Consider the following 13,041-nt stretch of genomic DNA (forward strand, 5'->3'; position numbering starts at 1 on the left):
AAGAGTTACTAAAAAAATTGAGTGTCATTTCCAGAGTGAGATGATTGAGGTGTGGTGAGCAGTTAGCACACAGTAACTGCTAGTGCATGGCCATGGTAATAGCATGCTAATATGATTGTTAGTGTGCACTAACTTCATATCTTTGAATGGGGCAGGAAATAGGGTGGATTATGGGCATGGACTGTGTTTTGCAGTTAGTGCATGGTAACTTACTGTGCACTGTCACTGATGCAGACCACGTGGTTGTCTCTTAAGTGTATCCACATTATTTATCACTGCACATATTGTGTTATAAAGGTTTTACTTCTGCAGTAACTGCATGGGCATATGCTGGGATGCCCCAAACAATTATAGCTTAGGCTTTGCAATTAATTTGGCTTTATATGTTAATTTGGACACTTACTATGTAGTAAGTGCAAAACTTTACCACATAAAATGCTCCCTATGTTATTCCCTGTGCAGTATTTGTACAAGAGCCAAAAATATTTTGGGACTGTAGCATAAAGATTATTTTAATGTAAACCTTTGAAGTTAATATTAATGTTATGGGAACATTTGCTCTGGTAGTGCGATGATTGAAATTGGGTACCTTAGTTGTTGCTAATACAAATAAGACACTTTTTCTAAATTTCTGAGCACTGTTTACAATCTTTATAAATGCAAAATAGAGTGGGGGGCGTGTCAAGATGGCGGCGGAGTCGGATGTTTGAGTGGAGCGCTCCTGTGAAGCTGGCGAGGATTGTTTCTTTTTTCCTATTCAATATGCCACACACTAAACGTAAAGCGGCGGTGAGAATGGTGCCCCCGCCCTCCTCAACCTCCACCCCGACCCAGCAGAACATCGAACGCTTCTTCACCGCTTCCTCGATGAAAACGAGGGATACGGATCCCTTAGCGCTGACGACTGGGGAAGGGGAGTCAACGCTGGGAGAAGAAGTCTCCCTCTCTCCACCACCGATAACGTTGCCTCCGTGTCCAGCGTCAACTGCGGAGCTGGGGGTGATTTCTCGAACCGCCGGAAGTGCGATGAGAGGCTCACCGAGCGAGGGACGAACCCCGCAGAAAACGCTGTGTTCCGAGGTAAATCCTCGTGAGAAAATTCCGGAGATCAGCCTTGAGAACATTTGGCTTATGCTGAATAAAATGGACTTGACGTTGCAAAAAACATCAGGTGAGGTAACAACTTTTAATTCTAAGTTTGAAGATCTGAAAATAACAGTTGATTCATTGAAGCAAGAACTGGTAACTAAAGTTACAAAATTGCAACAGGAAGTTGATTTACTTCAAACATTTAGAGACAATGTAGTTAAGGACAATACAGATATACGCCGAAAGATTGAACAATTAGAAAATTTTAACCGGCGTCTGAATTTACGTTGTTTAAACTTTCCTAAACTTCCTGGTTGTACTCCAATGGACCTCTTTAAAAGATATTTGCATGAAAATCTAAAATTTCCTTTGGAAGCAATTCCGCCTATTAATAAATTATATTATATTCCGAATGCTAGAAAGGAAGTTGGAGAGAAAAAAGTTTCTGAAAATATAAATATAGACCTGAGCAACATTTCAGAACTACTGGAGCAATCTCTCAATGAAAAAACTGAAAGAGCGACACTCATTGTCTCATTTGTATTTGAGCAAGATCTAAATGCTGTTATGAGATTATACTTCAAGAATATTAAAACCTCTTTGGAGGTGAGAAAGTTTGGATTTATCCTGACGTAACGAAGCAGACCCAACAAAAGAGAAAAGCATTTCTTGCTTTGAGGAAGAGAACTGTGGAGGTGGGGGGTTCTTTCCTCTTAGCCTATCCATGTAAATGTCTAATAAAATTGGGTGAAACAAAATATATATTTATTCACCAGAACAGCTCAAAGTTCTCCTGGACTCGAAGCAACTATGAGTTAACAACAATAGAAATATTCGAGGAAACGCCACATTTGTGTAGTAATGTTTTTCTTGCAATAATCTTCTCAATTTAGAACGCCCCCCGTTATTTGGGCTCTAAGGAAGCTATAAATTTATATTCTGTAGATTATTTTCGTCTTTTTTTTCTTTGTATACTCTTTCCTTTCTTATGATTGATGAAAAATAAGTATTTCTTCTGTTCAAAATTTTTTGCTGTATTACTAAGACAAGGAATTCTTGTTAAATGTTTAAATTCTAATAAATATAATAATAAATACAAAATAGAGTTTAAGGAAAATTGATAAAGGAGAAGTTTGTATATTAAATATTCATACAAATATTAAAATTTGATTAAACATTTCTAACTAGCCGTTAAGCCCGTTAAAACGGGCGAGATTTGTAATTCTCACCTCCATGTCCAGCAAACCTCCTCTCTCCCCTCCCCTCCCCCTCGATCCATGTCCAGCAACCCTGCTCTCTCCCCTGCCCTCCCCCCATGTCCGGCAGCCCTCCCCCCCATGTCCAGCAGCCCTCTTGTATCCCCTGGCCTCCCCCATCCACCAACCATCCTCTCTCCCCTGCCCTCCCCCCATATCCAGCAACCCTCCTCTCTGCCCTGCTCTCTCCCCATGTCCAGCAACCCTCCTCTCTCCCCCTGCCCTCCCCCCATGTCCAGCTACCCTCCTCTGTCCCCTGCCCTCACCTCCCCTCCATCGATCCATGTCCAGCAACCCTGCTCTCTCCCCTGCCCTCCCCCCCATGTCCAGCAGCCCTCCTGTCTCCCCTGGCCTCACCCCATCCACCGGCCCTGCTCTCTCCCCATGTCCAGCAACCCTCCTCTCTCCCCATGTCCAGCAACCCTCCTCTCTCCCCCTGCCCTCCCCCCATGTCCAGCTACCCTCCTCGCCGCCACTCCCTCCCCCCTCCGTGCCGAGCCCCCTGCACTGACTTGAGAGCGCCTCTCACCTATGTGTGAAAGCGCTGCAGGCAGCAGCAGATTGCTCTGCTGCTGCCTGCAAGGCTTCCACAAGGAGGTGAGAGGTGCTGTCATGTCAGTGCAGGGGGCCCGATATGGAGAGGAGGGAGGGAGTGGCGGGTGACGACGACGTCAGGGATGGGGGGGAGGGTGGAGGTTGGTGCGCTGGCGATGTTCCTTTCCTTCGTCTCCAGGCTCTCCAGCGGCAGCGGCAGGCCGTCAGCATCCGTTTCCCTCTCTGTTCCACCTTCTGACGTCATCACGTCTTGACACGAGGGCGGGACAGAGAGGGAAGTGTCTACTGTGCATTTGCGGGTGAGTCGGTCACTTGTCTTTTATATGTTTGATAGTGAGTTAATAACATCTAGCAGGTTGCTTTTTTTTATAGTGATTTATTCTCCTATAATTTGAATAACTTTCTTCCAGTATTGTGTATTATGCAATGGGGACATTTACCCCCAGATTCTGTATAGGTTGCACAAATTTGGACATGGATCCCAGATCCGCATGTAAACTGATTCATAGGCGCCGATTCCGTGGGTACTGTGGGTGCTCGAGCACCTCCAGTATTTTAACCCGCCAGCGCCAGAAGTTCTGGTTCCAACCCTAGTCAGCCCCGACCTCTTCTTCTCCCTCGACAGTCCTCCGTCCTCGCCTTCCTGTTGCCCAGAATTTAAAAGTCATCTTACCTCAGGTCCCGGGCCGGCAGCAGTGAAAGGCAAGCAGGCTCGGTGCTTCAGCGCTTCCCTTCTCTCTCAGCTCTGGTCCTCCCCTTGCAGAAACAGGAAATGAGGGCAGGACCAGAGCTGAGGGAAGGCTGAAGCGCCGAGCCTGCTCGCCTTTCACTGCTGCCGGCCCAGGACCCAAGGTAAGATGACTTTTTAAATTCTGGGTGGCAGGAAGGCGAGGACAGAGGACTGTTGTGTGGGAGAAGAAGAGGTCGGGCTGGGGTTGGGACTGGCACTCAGAGGAGAGGAGGGGGCCTTGAACTTGGAGGGGGGGACTGAAAAAGGGGCAGGTTGTGTTATTGTGAAAGCTTAATACAACTTTTCTTGCAAAAAAAGTTTGAAAATCTAAACAGGCATAATTGGAAAGTAACAATTTTGAAACATTGATAAACAACTCACAGATTTAAAATGTTTGCTAATCTATCCATTTTTTCTTTGATACCTTAAAATGGAATGGATGCTGTTTCACTTATTTACATATGCAAAACAATTTAAATTAATTCATTGAAATTTATAGATAGCATCTATCAGAAGACCAAAGATGATTTACATACATAGAGCAATAACAAAAAAAAAAGAGGCAAACTCTCCCACACAAACACATAAGGGTTGATGTTCAAAGCAATTTAACCTAGCAGGAGAGATTGCTGGCTGGTTAAATAACTTGTGCAGGACACCACTAAACTGAAAACCGGTTATTTTGTAGGTGGTCTGGGGTGAAATCGGAACTTATGCGGTTAAGTGCTGATATTTATTTCATTTATAGCCCACATTATCCCAATAGATCAGGTTCAATGTGGCTAACAACTTCTTGTGTTTAACAGTACAAAGAGTGATGCAGAGTAATATACATTAAGTAGTAATAACAAAATAAATTCAGTAATTACAATACTTAGTCACCTAAGTTAACTGGACAAATTGGGCTGCATAAAACACAGTCCTATCTTTATCTGGCATTACTTAGGGGGTCTTTTTCTAAGCCGTGGTAATGTTTTTAGGAATATAATAGATATCTTGGTATTTACTACCAACTGATTTCTACCACGAGCTAAAAACACTACTGTGGCTTAGTGGAAGACCACCTTATGCAATCAAGTACTGAATATCACACGTGGAGGGGCATAATCGAACGCGAATGCCCATCTCCATGGACGTCTATCTCTGAGAACGGGTACATGAAGGGGCGGGACAAAACGTATTTTTGAATAAAATGGGCGCCCATATTTTTTCCGATAATATGGTTTGTGCCGGGAAATGCATTGGATTTGTGTGGATTTGAGCTGGGCTGTATTGTTTTTCAGCGATAATGGAAACCGAAGGCGCCTAGCTCAAAAACGAACAAATCCAAGGCATTGGGTCGTGGGAGGGGCCAGGATTCATAATGCACTGGTCCCCCTCACATGCCAGGACACCAACCGGGCACCCTAGGGGGCACTTGTAACAATTAAAAAAAAAAAAAAAGGAAAATGCCTCCCAAGTCCATAGCTCCCTTCCCTTGGGTGCTGAGTCCCCCAAATCTCCCCCCAAACCCACTGCCCACAACTCTACACCATTACCATAGCACTTATGGCTGAAGGGGGGCACCTAGATGTGGGTACAGTGGGTTTTGGGGGCGGTTTGGAGGGCTCCCATTTACCAGCACAAATGTAACAGGTAGGGGAGGATGGGCCTGGGTCAAGTCCATTGCACCCACTAACAGCTGCTCCAGGGACCTGCATACTGCTGTGATGGCATTTGAGGCTGGCATACAGGCCGGAAATAAAGTTGTTAAAGTTGTTTTTTTTTTTTTTGGTGGGAGGGGGTTAGTGACCACTGGGGGAGTCAGGGGTGGTCATCCCCGATTCCCTCCGGTGGTCATCTGGTCATTTAGGACACTTTTTTGGGACTTGTTCGTGAAAAAAAAAAGGTAAAAAAAAAGTGACCCAAATTCGCGCTAAAAACGCTTTATTTTTTCGATTATCGGCCGAGGACGCCCATCTCTCCTTGGCCGATAAACACTCCCCAGTCCCGCCTTCACCACGCCTCCAACAAGCCCCTGTCAACTTTGGCCATTTCTGCGACAGATTGCAGTTGAAGACGCCCAAAATCAGCTTTCGATTATACCAATTTGGATGCCCACGGGAGAAAGACGCCCATCTCCCGATTTGGGTCGAAATATGGGCATCTTTTTCTTTCGAAAATAAGGCGGATAACCATTTAAGAGAGAGCTAGCTGCATAAACCCAGATATTCAGTGTTGGTGCTCGGACATGGCCCAGCATTGAATATCCATGCATAAAAATAAATTACTACTGCCAGCTGAATATTTACCCCATAGTAACTTCGACAATAAATCCCCATCCCCCATGACTAAAGCCTAAATCCCCCCCCCCACAGGAATAAACATCCCACCCCTCACCTCTCAAAATCTCAATAAGCCAGCCTAAAATATTATTTTTCTAGAAATAGTGTTACCACCAAATCCTTCTGATCCCATGAAAACCACATAAAACGAAATGCAGTAAGGCAGTTTACAATAAAAAACAAAATTGGCAGGGAAGATCCCACTGATGATTCTTTGAGTTGGTGGGGCTATTTAGCTTTGACTATTTCGCTACTGGCCTTACTTGTTAAGAAGGTTCAAGGTCACGTTTATTTGAATCACCTAAGGCAGTGCTGTCAAAGCGATTTACATATGATAAAAGCATTATCACACAATACAATACATTTCTTACAAGAAGAAAGATTTGGTACTGTATAGCTAGAAATCTATATTTTCTGCTGGAAATTAGACCAAGCTCATTTTCTTCTCTCCACAGGTGACTGGAGATCTTCATTGGACCCACTCTTATTGAAGTGTAGCCTTGCTGCTTCGTGCCCAAATCAATTCATGATACTGAATGAGGTAAGAAATGTGTTCTTTTCTTCTGTGTTTATTTTATATCCTTGAATTCTTGTTTTCATATGCACATAAAAAAGACTGCTGTTGCAATGGTTTTACATTCGCTAGCACAAAAAAGCACAAAAGGGCCTCCAGAACTGGAACAATGGTACAATCAAACATATAAACGGCAAGTGACCGACTCACCTGCAAATGTGCAGTACAGACTTCCCTCTCTGTCCCGCCCTCACGTCAAGACGTCATGATGTCAGAGGGCGGAACAGAGAGGGAAACGGAGTTGGACTGTCGGACGCTGCCTGGAAACGAATATTGCGCAAACCAACCTCCCCCCCATCCCCGCTGCCACTCCCGTCTCCCTCCGTATCGGGCCCCCTGCACTGACCTGACAGCGCCTCTCACTTCCGTGTGAAAACACTACAGGCAGCAGCAGAGTGATCTGCTGCTGCCTGTAGCACTTTCACTCGGAGGTGAGAGGCGCTGTCAGGTCAGTGCAGGGGGCCCGGCACGGAGGGGGGAGGGAGCAGCGGCGAGGAGGGTAGCTGGACATGGGGGGAGAGGGCATGGTTGCTGGACTTGGGATGAGAGCAGGGCAGAGAGGAGGGTTGCTGGACATGGGGAGAGGGGGGAGGCCAAGGGAAAGAGGAGGGTTGCTGGATTTGGGGGGGGGGGATCAGTGGACGGGGTGAGGTGAGGGGAGAGAGGAGGGCTGCAATACTCGCCCGTTTTTACGGGCTTAACGGCTAGTCTTTAATAAAATGGACTCGATACAGGCCGTGTTTCAGCGCTCAACCGCGCCTGCCTTGGGGGTCTGACAAATTAAAAATGCATAATAAGCATGACGTATATAAAATCATCATACATATAGGTGACATATATATTCAAATCATAAGAAGTGTGTAAGTAAAAAATGTCCCAATAACAAACATATTTGTTTTAAAACAACATTTCTCTTGAATGTGATCATTTCATATATAAAGCTTTTATGCAAACCAATAATTACAAAGAAAAAGAAATAGATTCATGCAAATATGACCAAGTGTATATTTAAAAGAAAAAGCTTTTTAAACAAAATTAATAGTGTTGCAACAGAATGATCTTTTACATTCGTTAGAGCAGTGTTTCCCAAGTCGGTCTTGGAGGTTCCCCTTGCCAGTCAGGTTTTCAGGATATCTGCAATGAATATGCACAAGACTGATTTCCATACACTGCCTCCATTGTATGGAAATATTTCATGCATATTCATTATAGATATCCTGAAAATTTGACTGACAAGGGTGTACTCTGGGACCGACTTGGGAAACACTGCACTAGAGGTTCTAAGTTTCTCACCTGGCCTAATGGTGTCTTTTTCTGGTGACTCCTCTTACAGCTCTGTCAGAGCACAATTCAGTGGCTGAGCAACTTAAGGGCCTCTTTTACAAAGTCTGCTTCTGATTGTCAGTGCAGCAAATGAGAGGAAGTCCATTCAATTCCTATGGGCTTCCTCTCATTTGCTGCACAGGAATTGCTTTGTAAAAGAAGCACTGAGTACTGAAATGTGTGGGTAGAACATGCAAGAAAGACCAAACTAAAGTGAGGGGTTTTGGCAGTGATAAAAAGGGCTTTGTAAAGGAACCAATGAATATGGCATGTGTTATAAGGAAATTCATACTTAGGACCCTGTTTACTAAGCCGCGTTAGAAGTGTGTTAGTGCTTTTAGCACGCTCTAACCATTAGCGCACGCAAACTGTGTAGGCACCCACAATATTCCTATGGGCGCCTACACAGCATGCCCTAATTTTGTACACGCGCTAAAAATGCTATCACACCTTAGTAAACAGAGCCCTTAATATTTGTATATAGATTGCCACAGCACTGGATTCAGTTTCTAAAACGTACAGTAAGAAAAAAAAGCTATTGTACTGCATTCCAGTGCCCACAAATCCTTTTTGCTTTCAATTTTGTATAAAGTTTCTAGTAACAAAATGAAAGGTCTGCAGATACTATCCAATATATGCGGCAAACATTCATGTTTTTCTTATCACACCACTGCTGTGTGCATACAAGCATTGCTGTATCAAGCTGCATTCTCAGCGAGAAAAGGTGGGAAATAGAGAAGACATTTTCCACCCTGTGAGTTCTAAAAGCCATAATCAAACCTTCAATTAAATAGATTTGAAATTCTTTTAATGTAAACTTTATTTTGCTGTTCCTTGCCACCTGTTTAGCTAGTCCTTGCTTTGGACTATTTTTAATATCTTTAGTAAAATGTGAATATTCTACTACAGTGTGTTAGAATATAATGGGTGACAATCCTTTACTGCTCTTTAGCAACAGTTACATAGGTTGAAACCACAGAGACTTAGCAGCTTAGCAGGATGGGTTTGTCTTGTTGCTTTAATGTGCAGATTTTTGCTAATACGCTAAAGTTGTAAATAAATACCTTTCATTGTCAAATTCTTATGTCACTAACACTAAAAGAATTGAATATTTTCCCAGATTAACATTTTTTAAAATTTTGAGTGATTATTTTCCCTAAACTTTAGGATTAATTTTTAACCTGCAAGTGTACAGTCTGGGTAATTCTTTTGATATGGTATGCTCAGTGGCTCTACAAATAGCAAGGATTTGGTAGTACTGGAGACTTTAGCTGCAAAATGCTACCTTTGGTTCTTGAAGGCACAGATGCATCAGAATAAATGTGTGGGGTTTTTTTAATCCCATGGTTTCTTCCTGCTTGATTTGTGTTTCTAGTTCAATTGAAATCTACTAGGAATTCAGCACCAAGAACCTTCATTTACAGTTAGTTTGAATTTTTCCACATATTTAATCCTCTTGTCTTCTCTCATGTACTACAGCCATTACAGACCTTTGCAACATGATACATGTGCACCCTGAGTCTAGAATGTAAATATTGCTCTTCTATGGGCTGAGATGCCCATGTCCTCAAGGACTGTACAAACTGCAGTATCCTGGCTTCGTCCAGCCCGAGTAGCTCTTGAAATTCATGCCTGTGGTTAGCTTTATTCATTTTCCCAGCCTTTTCTGTGGTAGTGCTCTTCTCTCCCCCCCACTTTCCTCTTCCCTTTTACAATGCTAAATCATTGTTTGAGTGTGGCATAAATTTTTATGGGAAGCTTGAAAACAATAACATGAGCTTGCTTGCCTTTTTTTAATTTACGTTTTATCATCTTAAATCTCGATGTTATTTCTAGCCCACCTTGTCTTTTATCCATTTGTTTTCCTTTGTATATAAAGATGTACATGTTTTGTTAGTAATACCACCTCTTTTTCATTGAAATGTTATTTTCTTTTTAAAATCTTTAAGGCAGTTCTGTAAGCTAGTGCCTACAGGTAGGCAAGTATGGTATAAAATACTAGCATATAACACAGGTAAGAGGCATCTCTAACTGGAACTTCTCGCATATGTGCTAGTCGTAGTTCTATAAAATATATATCTATGGTGTGTATGTGAAAGGGGGTGCTCTTGTGGGCAGAGCATGGGCAGGCAATGGGCACTCTGTTGGATATGCATATAACTTACATCATGTTGACATGATGTAAGTGATCGCGGCTACATGTTCGCCAATTGTTAGCGTGCCTTAGTAAAAGAACCTTTTAATGTCTTTACTCCAGTTATTAACTCAAATTTGATTATTTTATGATCACTATTGCCAAGCAGGCTCAATACCTCTCACACCAAGTTCTGTATTTCACTAAGAATTAGATATAAAATAGATTCCCCTCTTGTTGGTTCCTGAAGCAGTCATTTACTTTATCTTTGAACTGAACCTCTGTGATGTACACAACATCAAAGAGGCTCTTCAGGTCCGCAGTAAGCACAAAGAGAAAAGAATTGGAGCAGATCCGGAGTCCAAAGAAATACACTCAACGTGGTTCACATTTTGCCCAACTAGGGCTGCTTCAGGAGTATAAAACACTCAAGAGGTTTCGTTGAATGGAATCTCTGTGCCGTTCCAATAATAAGATCTCAGAAAAATGGAGTCTCTTAAAACAGCTGATGGCTGAAATCTGCCACTTCACATAAAGTCTGTTGAAAACGTGCCGGCATACAGGCGACTGAAAATGCTCTAACGATGTGGAGAACATTTTCAGGCTCTGTTGATGATGATGATGATGTAAACTGTTCTGGCCCTAGTAGGGGGAGAAAGCAGTCTATAGATGTTGGATTAGATTAAATATGCACACATATAGTTTATGCCATTATTCTAAACATTTATGCTGGTATTTGGCTTGTAAATGTTAGAGCCCACTTTATAGAATTACCCCATGGTGCCATATTCAATAGAGGCTAGTTCAAATTGATTCTGTAAGCCCATAAATGAAGAAAAAATTGTCTGTTCCAAAAAAAAAAAAAAAGCTCTAAATATGCAAGTGGATAAAGTGGGTACACCATGCAGGAACTTGGTGATTTCCAGTTAGATAAGTTAATCTGATTTCTTATATAAAAAGTGTTATGGTAACTCAACATTTTGCATTTAAGTAGCAAGATAAGGACATAAAGCTTATAAGATTGTTTATCTAAAGAAACAGACTTAAAGTTTCAAGATTCACTGTGGTTTCTTCTTAAACTCTGTGGATGCATAATACTCTTTAGTGTACTTGTTGTAGGTCTCATGCTTCCTGAAACCATGATCACCATCAGTGTGCAGCGGCGGCGGCTAAGAAAGCAAATTGAATGTTAGGTATTATTAGGAAAAGAATGGAAAACAAAAATGAGGACGTTATAATGCCTTTGTATCGCTCCATGGTGCGACCACACCTTGAATATTGTGTTCAATTCTGGTCAACGTATCTCAAAAAAGAAATAGTGGAATTACAGAGAAGGGTGACAAAAATGATAAAGGGGATGTGACTACTTCCCTATGAGGAAAGGCTAAAGTGGCTAGGGCTCTTCAGCTTGGAGAAAAGACGGCTGAGGGGAGATATGATAGAGGTCTATAAAATGAGTGGAGTGAAAAGGGAATACATGAATCGCTTGTTTACGCTTTCCAAAAATATTAGGACTGGAGGGCACGCAATGAAGCTACAAAGTAGTAAATTTAAAACAAATTGGAGAAAATATTTCTTCACTCAACATGTAATTAAACTCTGGAATTCATTGCCAGAGAATGTAGTAAAATCAGCTAGCTTAGCGGGGTTTAAAAAAGGTTTTGCTGGCTTCCTAAAGGAAAAGTCCATAGACCGTTATTAAAATGGACTTGTGGAAAATCCACTTTTTATTTCTAGAATAAGCAGCATAAAATATGTTGTACTGTTTTGTGATCTTGTCAGGTACTTGTGACCTGGATTGACCACTGTTGGAAACAGGATGCTGGGCTTGATTGACCTATGGTCTGTCCTAGTATGGCAATACTTATGTACTTCTGACAAATCTTTGCCAGCAGAGCGCAAAGATCTGCTATGCAATATAAATTTTCAGAGAGGCTATACAAGGTAGAACATCAGGATGCAAGGCCTTAAATATCAGTGTAGGAATCTTTATTCTAAACTGAATGGATAACCAATGAAGAAGTTGAGATAATAGAGGAGTAATGGGCTAGATTCTATATATGGCGCTGAAAAAAATATGCCTAGGACTATTCTATAAACCATGCCTAACTTTAGGTGTGGTTTATAGAATAGACCTGGGGCTCGTCAAAGCAACCAAATCTAGCTGTAGGAATTTATGCCAAGTAAAACTTGGTGTAAATGCTAGCGAATAATTTAGGCTTGAAGCAGGTATATTCTATAACAGCATGCATAATTTTTAGTGATGCCCATTAATCTACCTATTCTACGCCCATGGCCATGCCCCCCTTTGGCAGCGTATATTAGAATTTATGCACATGATTTTATAGAATGCGCTTAGCAAGTTGTGGGGGAACATGTGTAAAATATGGAATATTACGAATTAGATACGTGGTGGCATTTTGCGCTACTTGCAAGGGGCATAAAGATTTTTAAGGGAAACCATGAAAAAGACCATTAAAATAGTCAAACAGTGGAAATACAAAAGCTTGAAAAACAGTCCTCAAATTTTCAAGGCTCAAATAGTCGCGTAAATGCCGCAACAATTTTAATTTAAAGAAAACTTTATGTATAGTCACTTTTAAATGATGCTTCAATGAAAGAATGGGGTCTAGTCTCACCCCCTAAGTAACATAACTCTCTCGAAATTGGAATATCAGCTTATATAGGGCTTCTTTTACAAAAGCTGTGCTACTGATTAGGTCGTGCTAAATGCAAAGAAGCCCATGATAGTAGATTGGGCTTCTTTGCATGTAGTGCAGCTTTGTAAAAGGAGCCCATAATATACTGAATGTAAACCACTTTGGTTGAACAACAGAAAGGCGATATATCAAATCCATGATGCTTTTATTTCTGTTTAAAGTTCAACACCTTTCAAAACTTTTCTATTTGTCCCTTGTAAATTCTGTAAGCTAATCTTTTCAATACCAGAACTGAGCACAGGGACCTTTTTATCTCTGTTTCTGAAATGTTGCCTATGCTTCTTGCCAGTTAGGTGTGCATGAAAAAAATTTTGACTGATTTTTAGACACTGTTGT

The 13,041-nt window shown here is 41.9% G+C and overlaps 1 protein-coding gene across 4 annotated transcripts in view; it reads left to right on the top strand.

Annotated features, from left to right (window-relative positions):
- Window positions 1-13,041, top strand: part of NDST2 (N-deacetylase and N-sulfotransferase 2) — a 619,227-nt gene that overhangs the window by 210,208 nt on the left and 395,978 nt on the right. For 3 of the 4 annotated variants that reach the window (XM_030203391.1, XM_030203392.1, XM_030203393.1), the window contains exon 3: window positions 6,410-6,495. The exons of the other annotated variant lie outside the window; for it this stretch is intronic. The gene's annotated coding sequence lies outside the window, so the exon portion shown is untranslated. The remainder of the gene's footprint in view (window positions 1-6,409; window positions 6,496-13,041) is intronic. 4 annotated transcript variants of the gene reach the window in all.

Source organism: Microcaecilia unicolor, chromosome 5 (genome assembly GCF_901765095.1).
Source record: "Microcaecilia unicolor chromosome 5, aMicUni1.1, whole genome shotgun sequence".
NCBI lineage: Eukaryota > Metazoa > Chordata > Amphibia > Gymnophiona > Siphonopidae > Microcaecilia > Microcaecilia unicolor.